We start from the raw sequence: 17,935 nt of genomic DNA on the forward strand, positions 1-17,935 counted from the left end.
CTGCACAAGAATGAAAATTAAGTCATCGTACGTGTTATTGGAGCCATGAACCACAGGAGAATACTTTAGTGATATTCACTTTGATTTCAAAAAATGTTTTTAAATATGGAGTCTAGCAGCATTAACCACACTTTCAATGCTTTCATTAAGGTAATACCAATTCATTTAGCAGCCTCAATAGAGAAGAGCAGCAGTATAGAATGACCAAAGACTGCACAGTGAGAAATTATGCAAGCAAACAGCATTACATTCCCTGTGAACAGCCGTGCCTATACAGCAGACAGAACTCTGGTTGAGTCCCTAAGTGAAAGGTGGTGGAACAGGGAGCAGTAATCTCCTTCAACTCACGCTACGTAGGAGCCACCGGACACTGATTTGCATCCCTTTATTATATGTAGGCAGCTGGGAATTTGGTGATCTACCTGTTTCGATTCAGGAAATTAAAATTTTTGCATAGTTCTGTCTGTTTTGAATCTGGATGGATGCCAATTAAAGGCAGAGGTCATCTACTCCAAGCACACACAGTGGTTTTCAGCCGAGTTTCTCTGTACAAGGCATCCATGAGAACTGCTTCTGTCCAGATAATTTATTTGCAAAACCTTCAGTCCACTCATTCAGTCATGCAGTGGATTTCTTATCCACAGCCAGATTTGAGAAGCTTCACACATCCAAACACAAACATACAAGACCAACAATCAATCAGTCATACTCTGCGATAAGCAGTACCCTATGCTTCTGAAATCGAAAGGAGTTTCAGCTACAGCAAAACATATTCACTGTTACGAATTATACCAATAGCTACTCTGAACTCAGCTATCGTAGTAAGGGCATATTGATAACAAAGAACTTATGCTGTATTCTGATCTTCCGTAGCCTGCTGTAGATCTATAGTGGCTGGCTGAAGCCAGAGGAGCTGCATCATTACCTCGTTACAGACACAAACAAGGAAAGAGTGGTTTTTCTAGATTGCAGTTAGATTATTATAATTTGCCATGTGACTTTATGTCTCACTCAAATGCCCTCACTTTCCCTGTGCAGCCTCCTTAATACTTTTCTTTGTATGAATGCACTTTACTATCCCATGAAAGGTGGTGACAATTAGTACATATGCTGGCTGAGAATTCTTTCTGGCATCTTCTTTCCCCTGAGACTACTGAAAGGGAGGCATTTACATATGTATAGTACAATGAACTCGGTCTTCCTTAACGTCGTATTTTACAAAAATACTCTGATGTCTGTGACAGCATTGTGATTCCATTACATGCAGGAGGAAGATCTAAGCCTAAGATATTTGGTTGGCTGCAAACAAGGAATTTTGATGGGGGAACATAGATACCACTAATGGAGATTACAAACGCTTTGTGTTCAAAGATGTGCTTTTAAAAATGACGATTCCACTAAGCAATGAATATTTACAACTTTGTTCCATCATTCATATAATGTCCAAGTTTGAACCCTGAACTTGCTGTAAACAACAGAAAACTGTCCCCCCATCCATTTTATTTCCACTACAAACTGAACAAAATGCTTCAACACATTATAAAAAAAATGACACTTTGAAAAAAAAGCTCTATTTTTTGCTAATAACACATATAAATTTTTTCAAGGCAAGAAGTGAAAATGAACCTGCTGCAGAGCAGACCCATTGGTTAACTGCACCCAGTTTCAGTTAATGCTGTTTGAGTCAGAGCTCGCCTTGTCAAACCTTGAGTATCTCAGAAGAAAGCTGGGCAATTTCCATAGTTTGGTGCAGCTGCATGTTGGCATGAGTGTGAGCGTGTGTGCTTTTGCACGTGTGTGTGTGTTAGTCAGTGGTTACTATTTCAAGAAAGAGAAAAGCAAGGTTACTTTATCCTATGCATGAAAATACAATTACTGCAATCTTAGCGTGAAAACGTTCCAAAGCTTCATCATTCTTTTCTACCTCCTTTTTCTCCTTGTCACACTTAAGTCTTTATAGCCACAGTCCCCTCCACCCTTGTCAGCTCCTGAAAGAGACTGTGGTCACTGTCTGCGGTGTGTCAGCTCCCCTCTCTTGGGCCCTCTCCCATCCTCACTTTGAGAAGTACATTTGCCCTTCCCGTGATGGTTCATTAGGCCAGTCCTCTGATGACCTTTACACAGCCCACTCCCTTTGCTTTACAAAAACACGGCTCAAACCTCCTGCTTTCAGGAAGGCAGCACACTCCAGCTTTGCAAACACGCATTTGCTGTTCCCAGTCTCCCATTTCTCTCCATGCCTATTGCCTTCACAGCCATTTACTTCATTTTACATTGCTATTCGTTACATGATAGTTCTGTAAACAACATGTTCCGGGCTCCAGCTGTACTTTACCATTAAGAGAGCTCTTACATAAGCAGCGTGATTGTTTAAATAAAAGGATCATTTTATCTTCAAATGTGAACTTTTCTTTCTCCTTAGCAGAACAACACAAGCTGTGACAGTTCAGGTACTGCCTGGGTAATGAATGCAGAAATTATTTTCCTGATTTTGTGCATGTCAGTGACCAGACTTGTACACAGAGATTTGCCATTCCCTAACTGCCAGTAAACACACCACACGAAGGCTTCACAAGAGATGTTGCCCCTGAGCACCCCAGAGGTGCTGAACTCTCATGGGTGCCCCTCATCTCACTCACCCTAAAGAAAACCAGCCAGTCATGGCAACTGCCTCTATTTTGTAGTTTTTTATGGTCTGCATCAGATCTGTCCCAAAAGACTAAACAACTGATAATTCGCCCCAGGTCTGTGAAGAAGCCACAAAAGAAAGGCTTTCATTAATACCATTGCAGGTTTATACTACTTCAATTGATAAAGCCAAAAAAAATTAGATGAGACAAGAAAAACTGACGTCTTCCTAGAAGATGACAGCAATGTGATCACCTCAGAACAGGTTCAGAATACTATCATTAAAATTCAGAGGTTGTTCATTCTAGTCATCAACACAAACACAGACAACAGGAAAAATTCATTCAGACCCCAATCTGATCTTTCAATCTCTTTTTCCTTACTCATGTCTTTGATGTGAAAAAGCAGCAGGATGGAAGAATGTTTTCCCTGGAAGCACTGCTTCTGAGGCAGGCTCATCTGATGGCACTGCATCCCTCCACTGCTCTACGTTATTAACATGTTGTCATTACTGATTTACAGAGGTGTCTGGCCACCCGATGGCGATGCCCACGCTTGCCAGGTGATGGAACAGACCTCCATTACATTGTGGTCCCTTTTTGCTGTGTACTGGGGAGGGGCTGTTCCTGTGATCTTTGAAAGCAATCACCCAAGTCAATCTGATTTACACCTACTAAAAGCTTAGACAATCCTTGCTTTAATATTAAAATGTGTGTATGTCTGACTTATTCTTAGAATATTGATGATTTAAAAGAGTTAACCCTCATTTAAACAGTCTGGAAAATGATTGGGCTGGAGGCAACTATAGTAGTAAAACTCAAAATAAGTGTCCAGCCTACTACTTAGTGAGCTGAAGGAAATGTTTTGAATTTTGCTGACAGAAGGTTGCAAAGAAGGAAAATACTCAATATAAACTTCCCTCAAAGCAGGGAAAACATTATTTGTTGCAATGCTCTCTCTCCGTATTTTAAAACCCAGGAGAGAATTACATTCCAGGCAGTCCTCCCTGCAGCTGGACTCATACACAAATTCATGTGGTGTCTTCACACTTCTGCCAGGGAAGCAAAGCCTGTATCTTATTCTTTCAGATCATCCCTTTGATACAAACATCTCTCAGCTGACCCTACTAACACATGTAAAGAGGACATTTCACTCTTTTACATATATGAAAGCTCATAACTTTTTCGACATCCACATACAAGCAAAATTCATTGGAGCAGTTTGCTCAGCCAGATGAAATTCTATGTACTATATCACTGAACTTGTTTAAATAACAGCAATCGTTAATGTGCCATCAGCAAATGACCACACCGGAACATCTGTAGCACCACAGGAGCCCTCACAATTGGCACCAAAGTACTTACTGAAAAAGGATTACCCACTTAGGTAAATCACTCTTTTTCTGGATGTTCCTGGTAAGAATTGGACCTTAGCCTCCTATTAGAAATGAAATAGCATTTGCTTGCAGTCCCTCTTCCTTTTGTCTTGCTGAGCAACACAGATCTTTGAGGGGTGTATTTTCCTGGCAGGGAGCGTGTTTGCATCAGCTGAATGAACATCAGCTCTGATCTGAATACTCGTGTTTTGAACTACGTATCTGGGTCACGATATGAAGAACTAAGATTCTGGCCCTTGAGTGAACTTCAGCAATTTACATGTGGAGTTGTGTTTGACAAAGATATAAGGAACTCACCAGAAAAGCAGCCATCGCGGCAAGTGCTTCCCCAAGACAATTCTATAACACCAGCTTACGTTCCAAATGCACCAGAGGTCTCTAAGCTGAGATATACTTAGATATTCTGTGTGTTTGGCTCTGAGCTTAGCACTAATTTAAAAGCAAACAGATCAATGCGTTAGGTGTGAGTGACAAACAACTAGCCAACCCAAAACACTCCCCATCATTCAAAACCCAAACATGTCAGAAAGACAGGTATGCTTTGTATATGTTATACATATACTATACAACTTTATAGCAAAGGAAGAAGCAAGGAATAAGCTACTAAATCAGTCACCAGTAAGAGATGCAGCAAAGGACTAGTAGATTGGGGTGCTCTTTCAGTTCAAATTATTAAATAAACATGGAGTAACTGCATCCCATCTCGTTTTGGCCTGATCACTTCTATCTGGTAACCAGCACATAAAGTGTTACACTTCACTATTCTGGCAGCAGACAACCTTCTGAACCAAGCAGCAAACACAGCAACGTTACTTTTTTTCTTCTGCTTTTTCAATTCAGTAAATCTCTAGCTTCCCCTGTACATATATTACATTATTGCAACCTGTCATCCAAAACCAGAGAAACGTACACAAATAGATATGTCAGCTTGGTTGAGTGAATGTGAACTTGGCCTGGCTCTAAAGGAGAATTTACAGAAACCATCTGGTCCACATTTGCTCGGGATGGGATACAGCAAAACATGCAGGAAGAGAGATCTGCTGGCTGCAAGTAAATGTCTTATTTTTCTTTATTTTGATTTTTTTTTTTAAAATGGCTCTTTCTGAATGCATTTCACCTTGATCTTTTCTTTTGAAAATATTTCAGCCATAACCCTCTCCATGTCAGATGCCATAAGTGAGATGCTTTGGCCTTACCCTGTCTTTAACTTCAGGCACATTCTCTTAGGTTCTCTTCCTAGTCAAGAGAAAGAAATGCTGTATAATTTCTCTGCTTGCAACATGCGTGGAAATCAGTGGAAGAAAACATATAAAAGAATGAAGTTGCATAACACATCGTCATATAGGTACACCCACAACCTTTACCTGCAACTGAAAAAATAAAAGAGAACAAAAATCCAAACATGTTGACTAGTACTCAACTGATGAGGCTAATTACTGCACCTCAGAAATACATATATAATTGTGTTTATGTATTTAACTCAGCAAAACGATTCTAATTAGGAACCACAGAATTTGCAGCTATCAGGCTGGAAAAGAAAATGTAACTTGTCTGCAAAACAACTGTAGCACATTCCACGTGAAGCCAGTTCTCAAATGGAAAACTTACAAAACCCCAAACGGAAGCATGTGCAGACGCTGCAAGACATTGAGAACTTAACTTATCTTTTGGTGACAATACTGGCTTCCAAGAGATCTATTTGGCCTATTGGATGACCTGGAGAAACACAGAAAATGAAAAGCCACCGGAGCAATAATGCAGCAGTGTGCTGTTGCTCAGCGATGCGCCAAGCTCATGAACTACCGTTCTTGGGGCTTGACTGTGGCTGATGGAGCAGTGAACACGGTCTTTATTTCAGAAACAGAAGGTTTACTTCTGTATATAACACTAATGCTGGTCTTCCCACTGGCACTGATATGGCTCTATGTATTTCCTTCCTCTCTTCAACAAGTCTGTAAAACTTCTGACTTATCTCTGTCTTAATGACACGTTTTAGCCCAGCTTCGTTGTTTCAGAAGTACCTCATACCTGGGCCTGACCCTCCCACAGTGTGGTCCACACTTAACGCAAAGCAGGGCACTTCACAAGAGATGTTTCTGAGTCATTCAGCTTTGAGAAAATTCTACAAAACCACAAATAATGTTAACAACACGGTGAAACATGCTCAAAGAAAATGAACAGATTTTATTGTCAGCATTCCCGTATGAGATAACCTAAGACATAAATTTGACATAGGATAAAAATATGCTCTAGCCTGTCAGAGAATTAGCAATAGAGCCAATTTTCAAATTCAGGTTGTCCTGATTCGTATCTAGATTTATTTTTATTTCAAGCTGTAACATAGTTGAACATATACTTTTAAAGATTCCTATACTGCCTACAAACATGATAGTCACTGAAATGATATAATAAAAACTTTAGCATGATATCTCAGAATATATTTTCTTCTTATTTGCTATAGTAAATCGAAAGCTACCTCACTCTCAGTGAACTGGGATACTGAAGGAAAACATTATTTATTATTCCAGGTAAAGTTGCGCAATTATGATATAATTACAATAAAGTAAAAAAAGCAAAGTATTTTTTGGAATTATCATCTAAGAAAGGAAATAAAAATTAATTTTTTTTTCAAGCTTAAATAGCTATTTTAGCCAGAAGAGAACATTAGTGCATATATACTGTTGTGGGTACTAAATGTTCTGGAAAAAGGAAAATTATACATTTATCAACAGCAGAGGGTTTTGAAAATAGCTAAAATTTGGTCTCACGTATCACTGCATTCATCTGTAGAGGTAAAAACGTAATTTCCATGTATGCTGCAAACTTAGAATTATTGATAACACAAGTTATATGTGAGATACATATATAGAGAGAGAGGTTTTAGAATGAGTGTGCAAGAGCATTGCTGACTGCCTTCTCTCAAAAACATGCCTGGAACTGCTGAGTCCAAAGAAGATAAATATTATTCCTCTGAAGAAACAATCACAGGAGATTATGATAATCAGACTATGAATTGAAATACATATTCATCACAAAAAATCCCCTGGATTCACCTCAGATAAATGTCTTGGAAAAGAATTGTGCTGGTTGAATTGTCCTCAAACATCGTAAAATTATTCTTTCTACCTGACCTTCAGTCAATCATGTTAGAAAAATATTTATTCCTCTCCCTAACCTTTACCTACACTTTGTTTCTCAGACTACCTGAGTAAACAAATCTTTTGCCTCTGAGAATTTTCATTAACAGATGTTATCAGCCTTTCAAAGTCTCTCTTCATCAACATCTCACCCTTTGGTATCCAGCATTTTAATTGCCCTTGCAGGTGGAATGTGTCTCATGTCTCAACTCGTGAGTTAATTTCCTTTTATTTATTCTGAACACCAAAAAAAAAAAAAAGCAATCAAAGGGTGAGTACCAATTTAAAAAATATTCTGAAATTTAAATGAGTTTTGATGATAATATATATATATTAATGATAATTTATGGATTCATACTCACAGTTTGCACGTGTGCTCCTTTTTAGTTACAGTTGGCTATTTCTGCCTCTTTTTGTCAATGGCTGTTAGCAAAGAGCACATTTACCTATTTTTTTTCCATACAAGTGCTTGCATTCATAACAATGGTGTATTCATTAATTGCAAGCCCTCATTAATTCAGAGCAGCTCTGTATACCTCCCACACCACTAGGCAATATAGATTTGGTCTGAACTGGGCTTGAACATATAAGTGTAGTTCTACTGCATTGACCAGAGTATAGAATATATCCTCTAACTTGCTTCATACTGATTCCTCCTGCAGTGAGGCCCCAGAATGACCATTTACAACAACAGCAGAGAATTAGTGAGACACCAATAGACAACACCTGACCCAGCACAAAGCACGGGGGTAACAGGTTGCCTTTCAAAACATTTCACCCAGCTGGGGTGGCAGAAAGAGGATGTGCCGGGTCAGGGCTCTCTCTCATTGCCTTAACACCATTACTTCTTGCAGCCTTATGTTCTGTGTATCAAAAAGACCTGGTTTATTCTGCAGGGTGGTGACACACAACAGGCTCATATAACCTACTGAGTAGAGACTCACCACTGCTAGTAAGGAAATTCCTAGGCCTTTACCTGCTGCTGAAGAAAGAGATTAAAGAGAAACAATGCCTTGCTTTTATTATTCAACCTTTTAATCCTATTTAAATTTTAGAGGTCTCTTATAGAAAAAATCATTAAGAATTTTAGCATTAGTCATCCCTTCTCTGCTAACACACAAGGTTTTTTGGCTGCTGCTTTATATTTTGCAACTTCTAAATACAGGAGCTGTAGCCAGTAACCTCAGATGGGCACCTCCGTCCAGATTTAATCATCTGTGGCCAATTACTGAATATGCTACTCCTGATTTGGTTCAGGAAGGCAGCTCAGATGAAATGTTAGGCTGGATTATATAGAGATGTACAAACATTTCAGCATAAATATTTGCTAAATAGAGACAGGAATGTGCTACAGAAGTTTAACTCTCCCTTCATTCCTCCAGCTGTCAGGGTGTTCAGCTGGGGAAGAAAGGAGAGGGAGACCATTCTCAGAGTTGGCTCAACACATCAGCAAGGGCTAGGCTTCAGATTCAGACTTTTCTACAGCACGCAAGATAGTTTGTGACCAAAGCACTCCCCCTTCCAAGACATTTTTCCCATGGATTGCATTCCAATTCCCCATGGTGCCATTCCATTCATTTTTATGCTCCACAAATGGACTTTGCATAAGAAGGCATAATGCAATTTTGGTCTATCACAAAAAAAAAAAAAAGTAACAAGCAAAAGTTAGGCACAAGCAGAGTTTATCTAGTTTACTGCTCTGATAACTGATGGTTTAGAAATACCAGTATGATGGGCTTTACAGGGAATAACTCACAAAATAACCTATATGACTTCAAAGGCAATTTCAGCAGAGGCTCAATCTTACCACACTTGACCATCTTGGACAAAAAGTTGTCTTGCATATAAAGGACTTGATAACAGGCAAGTGTATACCCACAAAACACGCCCCAGAATGAGCATAATGGAAGCATACACTGCTGGTCACTATGAACATGAAACAGTATCAATGAAAGGTTCGGCTTCCTTCAAGAGCTAATGACCTCTAGATCTTCATTAACCGCTGCTGGACAATATATGGGTATATTCAGGAAAATCACTGAACAACTAAAACTATGTTTCTTGGTTTTATATTATCAATAAAAATAAAAAAAAATTCTTGTCCTTGCATGTCCACTTGGTAAAACATCAAGATTCTGTTAAGTGATCCAGAAACGATAAGGACCAGAGAATTTGAAACAACCTAAATCTTTTGCCTATGATCCTCTCAGAAAACAGGCTTACCTCATAGTGCAACATAGACAGAATTTTCACAGGTATCTGTGTTTCAGTTTCAAAACCCACTTGGGTGGGATGGCAGGAGTATGTTTTCAGAGGCAATGAAGATGTATATGCTGAATAATCTCAGCAGGTGGGGTACCTGCACACCACTGACTTAAATTGCAGCCCGGCACGTATCTCATTGAGGTGCTTTTCACAGTGTGACTACGTGTATGTTAAAATCCTGAATAACACTGCAAGACCTGTCCTGCATGACTTTGGAAATCACTTATGAAAACAGGATATGTGCTTCTCAGAAGATGTACTCTGTGGCCTGCTTAAAAAGTGGCACAGAATTCTCTATGGGATACACTGTTAATTAGTTATTTCACTGGAACATGTTCAACAAGTGCACAGATAAGGACTGCCTGACTAAATGGGATGTACACGTATCTGAGACTATCCATTATTAGCTCGAAAAAGAACAGAGAGTTACAAAATTCCCCTCCAAGGTTGCAAAGTGGTATAGTATCTATTAGACAAGGAAGGGATTACATTTAAATTACAAACTCCCCGTTTTCATAGTTTCAAACTAAATTGCACTTAATATTTTCTCAAAGTTGTTTTGTAAAATCAGGAAGCTGTGAAAGACATATTGTCTGGATCAGTTACTCTCTACACTCAAATATTTTAGGCTTTGCACCCACTTATACTGCCAAGTGTTTACTATTATTTAAAATGTTTATATGCTATTTGAATAATCAATCCAATATTCAGTGAAACAAAAGAACTCTTCATTTCCATTTGTTTTGCTATTATACTGATGCATGGCTACTCTTCCACGACTCCAAATCCTCACAAATCTGATTGCATGGTTAGCAAACTACGATAAAATATGCAAAATGTTTAGTATTATCTAATCTGAAGGAGAAAATGTACATTGAATAGTACACACAGCTAGAAGCACAAGCACTGATAGTTCTGATCCCTCCCTTTATCACGAATGTGGTAAACTGAACAATTTCACAGAACAAGGGAGGTCCCTGGTACATAGACTGGAAAGGTTTAGGTGTTCTGTGCAAATCAATACATTAAAACAAGATGTTCTAAAAGAGCTGGAGTCAACAGCTTAATGTCCAAGTGGAGACCAGCAACAAGTGGCATTCCACAGGGGTCGGTATTGGGACTAACGTTGTTTAACATCTTTGTCGCAGACATGGACAGTGGGATTGAGGCACCCTCAGCAATGACACTAAGCTGCGTGGTGCAGTCAACACGCTGGACGGAAGGGATGCCATCCAAACAGACCTTGACAGACCTGAAGGGTGGACCTGGGCAAACCTCATGAATGCCAAATGCAAGGTCCTGCACCTGGCTCAGGACAATCCCAAGCACAATTACAGGCTGGGCAGAGAATGGATTGAGAGCAGCAGGTCGAAGGAGGTGATTCTCCCTCTCTACTCTGCTCTTGTGAGACTGCACCTGAAGAACCGCATTCAGTTCTAGAGTCCTCAGCACAGGAAAGACATGGATCTATTAAAGCCAGTCCAGAGGAGGTCATGAAGATGATCTGAGGTCTGGAGCATCTCTCATAGGAGGACAGGCTGGGAGAGTTGGAGTTGTCCAGCCTAGAGATGAGAAGGCTCCAAGGAGACCCTATAGCAGCCTTCCGATACTTAAAAGGGGCTTTACAGGAAAGCAGGGGAGGGGCTCTTTATCAGAGCGTGCAGGGATGAGATGTTGGGGAACTGTTTCAAGAAAGAGGGGAGGTTTAGATCAGATACTAGGAAGAAATTCTTCACTGTGAGAGTGGTGAGGCACTGGCAAGGTTGCCCAGAGAAGTCGTGGCTGCCTTGGAGGTGTTCAAGGCCAGGCTGGATGGGGCTTTGAGCAGCCTGGTCAGGTGGAAGGTGTCCTTGCCCATGGCAGGGGAATTGGAACTGGATGATCTTTAAGGCCCCTTCCAATCCAAACCATTTGATGATTCTATGATTTTCATTCCACTATTGCCTTCCTTTATCAGGGTGGTACTTGTTTAGTCAAGTAAACTAAATAAGAATTCTTTGTTTTAACACTTTCTGCCACCGTAATTATCTCTATGCAGGTATGAAAAGCAAGAGAAAAACAGGTCAGTCACGCCTCTGAGCAACTGGAGTTGAGTTCAATAAAAAATTTCCATCTAACCTTACTAATTATTAATGTACAGATGTTCTAGGCTCAAAATATAATGCCTATGCTTACTCGAGGGAGCCGGTCCCCTTTGATTGTACTCAAGATGAACCACCCCTCCCCCTGCAGTGAAATATCAATCCAACATCATTCTTTTTACAGCAAAAAGTTGTTATTGTTGTTTCTGAAAAAAATCCCAAACATTTAGAACCCATATTCTTTAAACACTATTATTACCACAGGGCTATATACCATAGTGTAGCAAGAGGTCAAGAATCACATTCTGACTGTACTGCTACACTTAACAGCTTTTACTGAGGTCTTAGCTTTCAATGTCTTATTTTCTGGCTTACTGTTTGGAGCATGCCCCATCACTTCATTGATTCCTTTTCTTTTTACACAGCAAAAGTTTTCTCCCTGTTTTAAAAGGCCTCCAGTATGTATCTGACTTAAGCACACCCTCAAACATCCTCCATACTCAGGACTCTGGAGAGGAGTAGATTTATGCCATTACCTATCCTGACCAGCATAGGAGAAACAACTCAGCTTTCCAGTTCCTCAGCCTTCCACATAATGCCACCACCCAATCTTCCACTTACAGTAATATTTTACTTTCCTTCTCACATCCTGGAACTATAACATCTTGGGGGTGAAGCACGAGGAGAGCTATGTTAACTGTGTTAACTGTGTTAACATAGCAGCTATAGCAGCTATATATATCTCTAACATAGAGTTAGAGCAGCTCTTCTCCCTTCCCTACAAAGAGTTTTTAAACCCTGGCCATCAACATAAGCCTAAATCTGCTTCAGCTAAAACTATGTGCAATTGTTATGGGAACTCAGAGATCACTTGTGACTATTCCAGCCATATTCCCAAACAGATTAGTACGTGTTATCCCCAGAAAACTTCACAGAAAGTCTGAGTATAGACCTAAGCATATAAACCTGAATGACCTGAAGGGTCCCAAGCCATTCAGAACTTAAAAGCCAATAATTTGCAACATTTTTCATCTAATTCTTTGCCTCAGAGATCAGGCCATAGTTGCATAGCCTGTCAACAGCTGTAAGAAGTCTTTATTGCAGTCTAGACCAGCACATATTTCTTTTGAAGCAAAGTAATTCACCTAATCCAAATCACTGAATGCTTTTCCAACATCTCAGAGGAGTTTTGTCATTCACCGTGGCAGGAACAGCATCAGGTGCTATAATCAGACTGCTTACACGGTTAAACAGACATCGGCAAGGGGATTTGATGATTTTGCACTGTAAACTCCACCATTTTTCTACGTGCTGGTGGCTTATTATTTCTGGTTGAACACAACAACATGGCTTGTCTCTTTAAGTTAATTTTTAACATGTACTGGCTAACTGCAGTGAAGTATTAAAGATAATTCTGTGATTAGGCAAAACAACATCTCATTTTTTTATGCATAAAAAATTACTCTTCAGCTCTGTTTGTCAGCTTTGCCTGTTATCTTTCTCAGCTTCATTCTGATGGATGAACTCACCACCAGGACTCTAATTCTTACCAGCAGCACTTACCAAAGTGGAAACTCATGACTGTTGACAAGAAATGAGCATGTAGCTCTTGCAACACATGACAAGTAACTTAGATCTTTTAAAAGATCTATTTTATAATATTTATTTATTTATTTATTTAAATATTTATTTAATAAATATTTATTTATTTTATAATGGCCAAAGAAGAGAAAAAGGGTAAATTAGAAACCAAATTGTTATCTTTTAGGAACTCAGAGATCAATTCATGGTCAACAGACATGAGATTCAAGCAGCACGGTAAAGTCTAATGTAGTAGACATACCTCCAATTGACTTCTCTTGGAATTTTTCTCCAGAATATCATTACTAGCACAAAGGAAGGTGGGAAATGAAACCTCTCATGTGGCAACATTCAGACTGCATTAAAGTAGTTGTCCCACACTCAGGTGGAATGTGGTGGAAGTCAGCTTTTCCCTACTTTGCTGGATACACAGACTGCATTCCCCTACACTGCATAGTAAATAAAACTGCAATGTCTGTATCTGACATGCTCGCACTGACTTGGGTGATGTATTGCTAAGAGGCTATTTAAAATATTCTTTCTCCCAAAAGTTGCATGGATAATACACTTCATTCTTTGGAAAGAATCCCAAGGGACAAAAAAACCAGGGAGAGATCTTAAAGGACAGAATGCTGCTATGGTGCTCTTACTTTTTTTTTCTTGGCCAGAAGCTGTGTAATTCTTTTCTGGCTGGTTTGTTCTGTCACAAACAGAATGACCTTTATTGAATGGCCAGCAAATGTGATGGTTTTAACAGAGCTATATTGCAGTGAAACTGATGCACCATGACTGTACCATTGCCCACAGAAGGTAGAGGCTCCACTGGGCATTGTCAAAGCAACTCAGAGCAGCTGAATGCAATAATCCAATTAGTGAAAGAGTTCATGCATAAAAAGTTCACACATAAAGTCACTTCCAGGCACCATTGGAAAACAAGACCCCAATGGATAAAGGCTTGCCTTTTAAACTATGTTTCTACTAACTGTAGATGAAAAAAATCAGGATGACCTTGCAATTTGACTTAATCTAGAGAGACCACAGGTCTGGAAGGGCCAATTCTCCTTCTCATGCTGTGGCAGAGTTGTTTTCTAAAACACAATAGTAGGCACTGGTCTTTTATGCTCAGGGCTACAGTTGAGGAAAGAGACACCAACTACTCTGTACTCCACAAGGAATTCAGAAAAACTTGCTCTCCTAGCAGAGTATTAATTACTGAGCCTAATGGATTTTGGAGCTTTTCTCCCATTGCTTAGGATTTTTGCTTTGAAAACTGAATAGGACAAATGAAAAGCTCTCACCAAATTCAACAAGGGTTTTATCACAGTATTTGCAGGACTAGTGTAAGAATAAATGATACACGCCACTGGGGCTAAGAGATAAGATAACCTCAACACTAGATTTTGTCCAGGTTCATCTACTCCATCTGCAAAAATACTCTAATCACTAGAAGATGCAGCTAAGTACTCTGGCTTCATTTGGCTCCAGTGGTGCCACAGCACTATTCATCTTCTTTATGAGATCAGACAAAAATAACAGATTGGTCTATCTGGAAAGTACTGTGCAAGAAATATGACAGCAAGCAAACCTGACTGCTGCTTGTGTGATGGTTCTTGTGTCTGGTAGAACCTGCTCTCAATAGCCTTAGCTTGTAAATAGCTCCTTACCACGGGCATGGTTTAGACTTCTGTTTCTGAGAATCATTCCCAATCCAGATCCAAACTAACAGCTGAGGCAAAGGGAAAGCATCTCTCTTTTACATCAATAAAATAATACGTTATTACTCACTTCACTAAGCTGTTGCTTAAGTGAAGCTTAAGTGAATGTTTAAGAAGCCTACGGAGATAACGTGATCAACACTATGCAACAGTATGCAAAATTCACAGGGGAAAAAACTACACTGCGCAGAAAATAAAAAAAAAATAAATTAAAAAAACAAACCAAAAAAGAGGTGAAAAAGTTTGCTCTGCACCTGAAAAATTTTACGCAAAATCTGCTATATTTGTCTTGGCAAAGTACGTTAACGATAATTTAATGCTTTCTATTTTGTAAATGTTTATTAATATCTATAGATGAATCAATGAATGCTAAATAATTTTATATAATACAGAAGGGCAATAATTCTGTAAATTAATGTTAAAAATAATTGCTAACTATCCATTTTGCTTTTGACCAAATTTAACATAGGAACATATTTATGTTTAGAGTATTTCAATTGTGATTCATTTTTTAAAAATAGTTATTAATAAAATGAAACGAATTGCGGATGAGAACAATTGGAGGCAGGTGTGGAAATAATTCTAGTCTCATTAAAATTACATCCTTGTATATAATAGTATGATGTAACATTTAACTGACACACAGAGATTGCTAAAATAATGTCCCGATACATTTATTTTTGGCAACAAGCAGTGGGTTTACTGCTGGCTGGTTTTCTTCAGTAAAATGTGGCCATTGGCTATTCTGAAATAAATTAAACATGTTCTTTGATGTCCTGCGTGAGTCACATATGGACATATAACTTCACTTACCGTTTAGGGAAGCGTCCCGTTAGCAATTACAGCTCCATTAACTCAGTAAGAGAGCTGGCAAATTTTTTTCAATTAGCATTACATTTACTGGAAGACCAGCACTTTAGGAGAGGAGGGGACGACAGCTACAAGTTAATTCAGGCCAAAATGAATTTAAAACTCTGGCTGAAAAAAGTGAAGGAAAATATTTTTTTAAAATGAAAGTTAATAACTTTTACTTTCAAAATCTGAACAAAGATTAAACTAAAAGTTAGACTTGAAATAATACGGATCAGACTTTTTGCAGACTCTTTTTTCCCCCCAGCTTGGTTCAAAACGAATTTTGTAATTTCTGTTTCACTCAACATTTCCCACACTTTCTCAAGTTCCACTTGACTTTAACTTGAACAAAATTTTCTCTCTAAGCTTTAATTCTGTCAGTCAGGAGAGAAAAATATACAATTGTTACTGATATTGAGGAACCCAGTGCCACATTATGACAGAATAAAGTAGAAAGCCCTGGGAAGGGAAATGAGAAAAGACATGAAGAGGGTGCACTGCACCAAGGAAAATTCTGTAAAGGACAGAATTCTGTAAAAGGAACACTATTAAAAAAAAGTAAAACCAGGGAAATAAAACAGCTTTCAGCTCTTCTTTAACAAATAGGCCCCTAAAAAATCCCTGAAGAATCACACAGAAATCATTAGAACATCATTTTTATTAGTTTACGGGAAGCTAGTTTCCCTTGTGGCACAGCCATTTCTGGTTTTATTGCTTCTAGAGTCAGGTCTCCATATGACAACTGAGGCCACTATTCTTCATACTGTAACTCCTAGAAACATAACTCAAGTAATAAAACTGAAGCTAATTCTCAATTTTCTAGCAAAATGGCCACTGAAGCCTCTCCATTTCCCTTCATTCTAGTGTCATAATCAGCAATTATTTTTTTAAAGTAGTTCTCAAGAACTCCCATTGTCGCAGATGCTGTAGAAACAGAAAGCAAAAATGTACTCCCTCCTTGCCCTCAGCAATGACTGCAGGTTAAATACAAAACTTCAGTGGATTTCTAACACCTGACCTGAACAGTGGTACAAAACATGACAATCAAAATATTACAAAGTGGCCCACAATAAAACTTCCCATTATTGATACAATGAACTCAATTGTTCTTAAGCAAATATTTTAAATAGCATCTGTTATTCGTGTGAAGTCCTAAAAATTACCTATCTGGGATTCAGAAAAAAAGAACACATTTGAAAATCAAACTACAGGAGAATATTTCAGCTTCTTCCGTAATAGTGATTTTGCACGAGTTTTTATCTCTGTGCTACAATTCTGTTGTTTGAAATGGACCTGTCAAATTATTTTTAAACACATAAGGCTAAATCTTCACCTGGGCAAATCTCCATTGCTTCACTTCAAAGAAATGCAATGAATGGCTTTTTCTGTGCTCTCAGGCATATTCTGATTTTTACTCAACTGAACCAACTTCATTAAGTTCAGCAGTCTGAATCCTCTGCAGTAAAAGTTTTAATGTTACAAACATTTTGACAAAATCCAGCTTTATAGTCCAATGGAGGTCACTAGAGTTACAAAAACCACTATATGCAGAAAAACACAGATGAATATCCCATAAGCCAAGAGCATATCTATGCAAAATGAATAGCAGTTAAAACTTAAGAATAAATACCATCACTGCTCCCATTATCTTTTTATCCATGATTTTCATAGGAGACCAAATAAAGTGTTATGAGGATGCTGCTGGCATCTAAAATACACTTTAAGAGAGACAATGATGTGTTTCCATTGCCTACTGTGGCCACTTTTTGAAGAAGGTCAGTCCAGAGATTACTTAAATTAAATCTAAACTGTAATGGTCTACAGCTGCTTGCACTTAGTACGTTCAGCTTCATATATATTATTAATGAAAACTCTCTATAATTCTACACACTTCAAACTTCTGATGCCCCTGTTCTTATTTATGATTCCAGATGTGTAGTCTCACAGTAATTGTTAAACTAATGAAAATTACTGCTATATAAATGGGAATCATAATCAAATAGCCAATCTTAATATTTCCTTGTAAGCAAATGGTGCTTTAATTCAGTATTATTATATGGCTCACGTCAAATGGGAAGCACAATTTGGTCTTATATAGATGCTCTGTGCAGCCAGACTTTTCTCTGATTTGTAGCATAAGGAAAACATGCAAACTGCAATAGTCATTATTCAAATGTATGCCATTCACATCCATTTTGTTGCTTTCTTTGAGAAACAGAGCAAAATGGTTCCAGAGAGGACAACTACAATAATAATTGCACTAATACAATATATATGTAT

The 17,935-nt window shown here is 38.5% G+C and overlaps 1 protein-coding gene across 7 annotated transcripts in view; it reads right to left on the reverse strand.

The window, feature by feature from the left end:
• The window catches only part of GRIA3 (glutamate ionotropic receptor AMPA type subunit 3), a 146,900-nt gene that overhangs the window by 81,141 nt on the left and 47,824 nt on the right, over positions 1-17,935 (reverse strand). The window lies entirely within an intron of this gene.

Source organism: Phaenicophaeus curvirostris, chromosome 13, assembly GCF_032191515.1.
Source record: "Phaenicophaeus curvirostris isolate KB17595 chromosome 13, BPBGC_Pcur_1.0, whole genome shotgun sequence".
In the NCBI taxonomy this organism is placed as follows: Eukaryota; Metazoa; Chordata; class Aves; order Cuculiformes; family Cuculidae; genus Phaenicophaeus; species Phaenicophaeus curvirostris.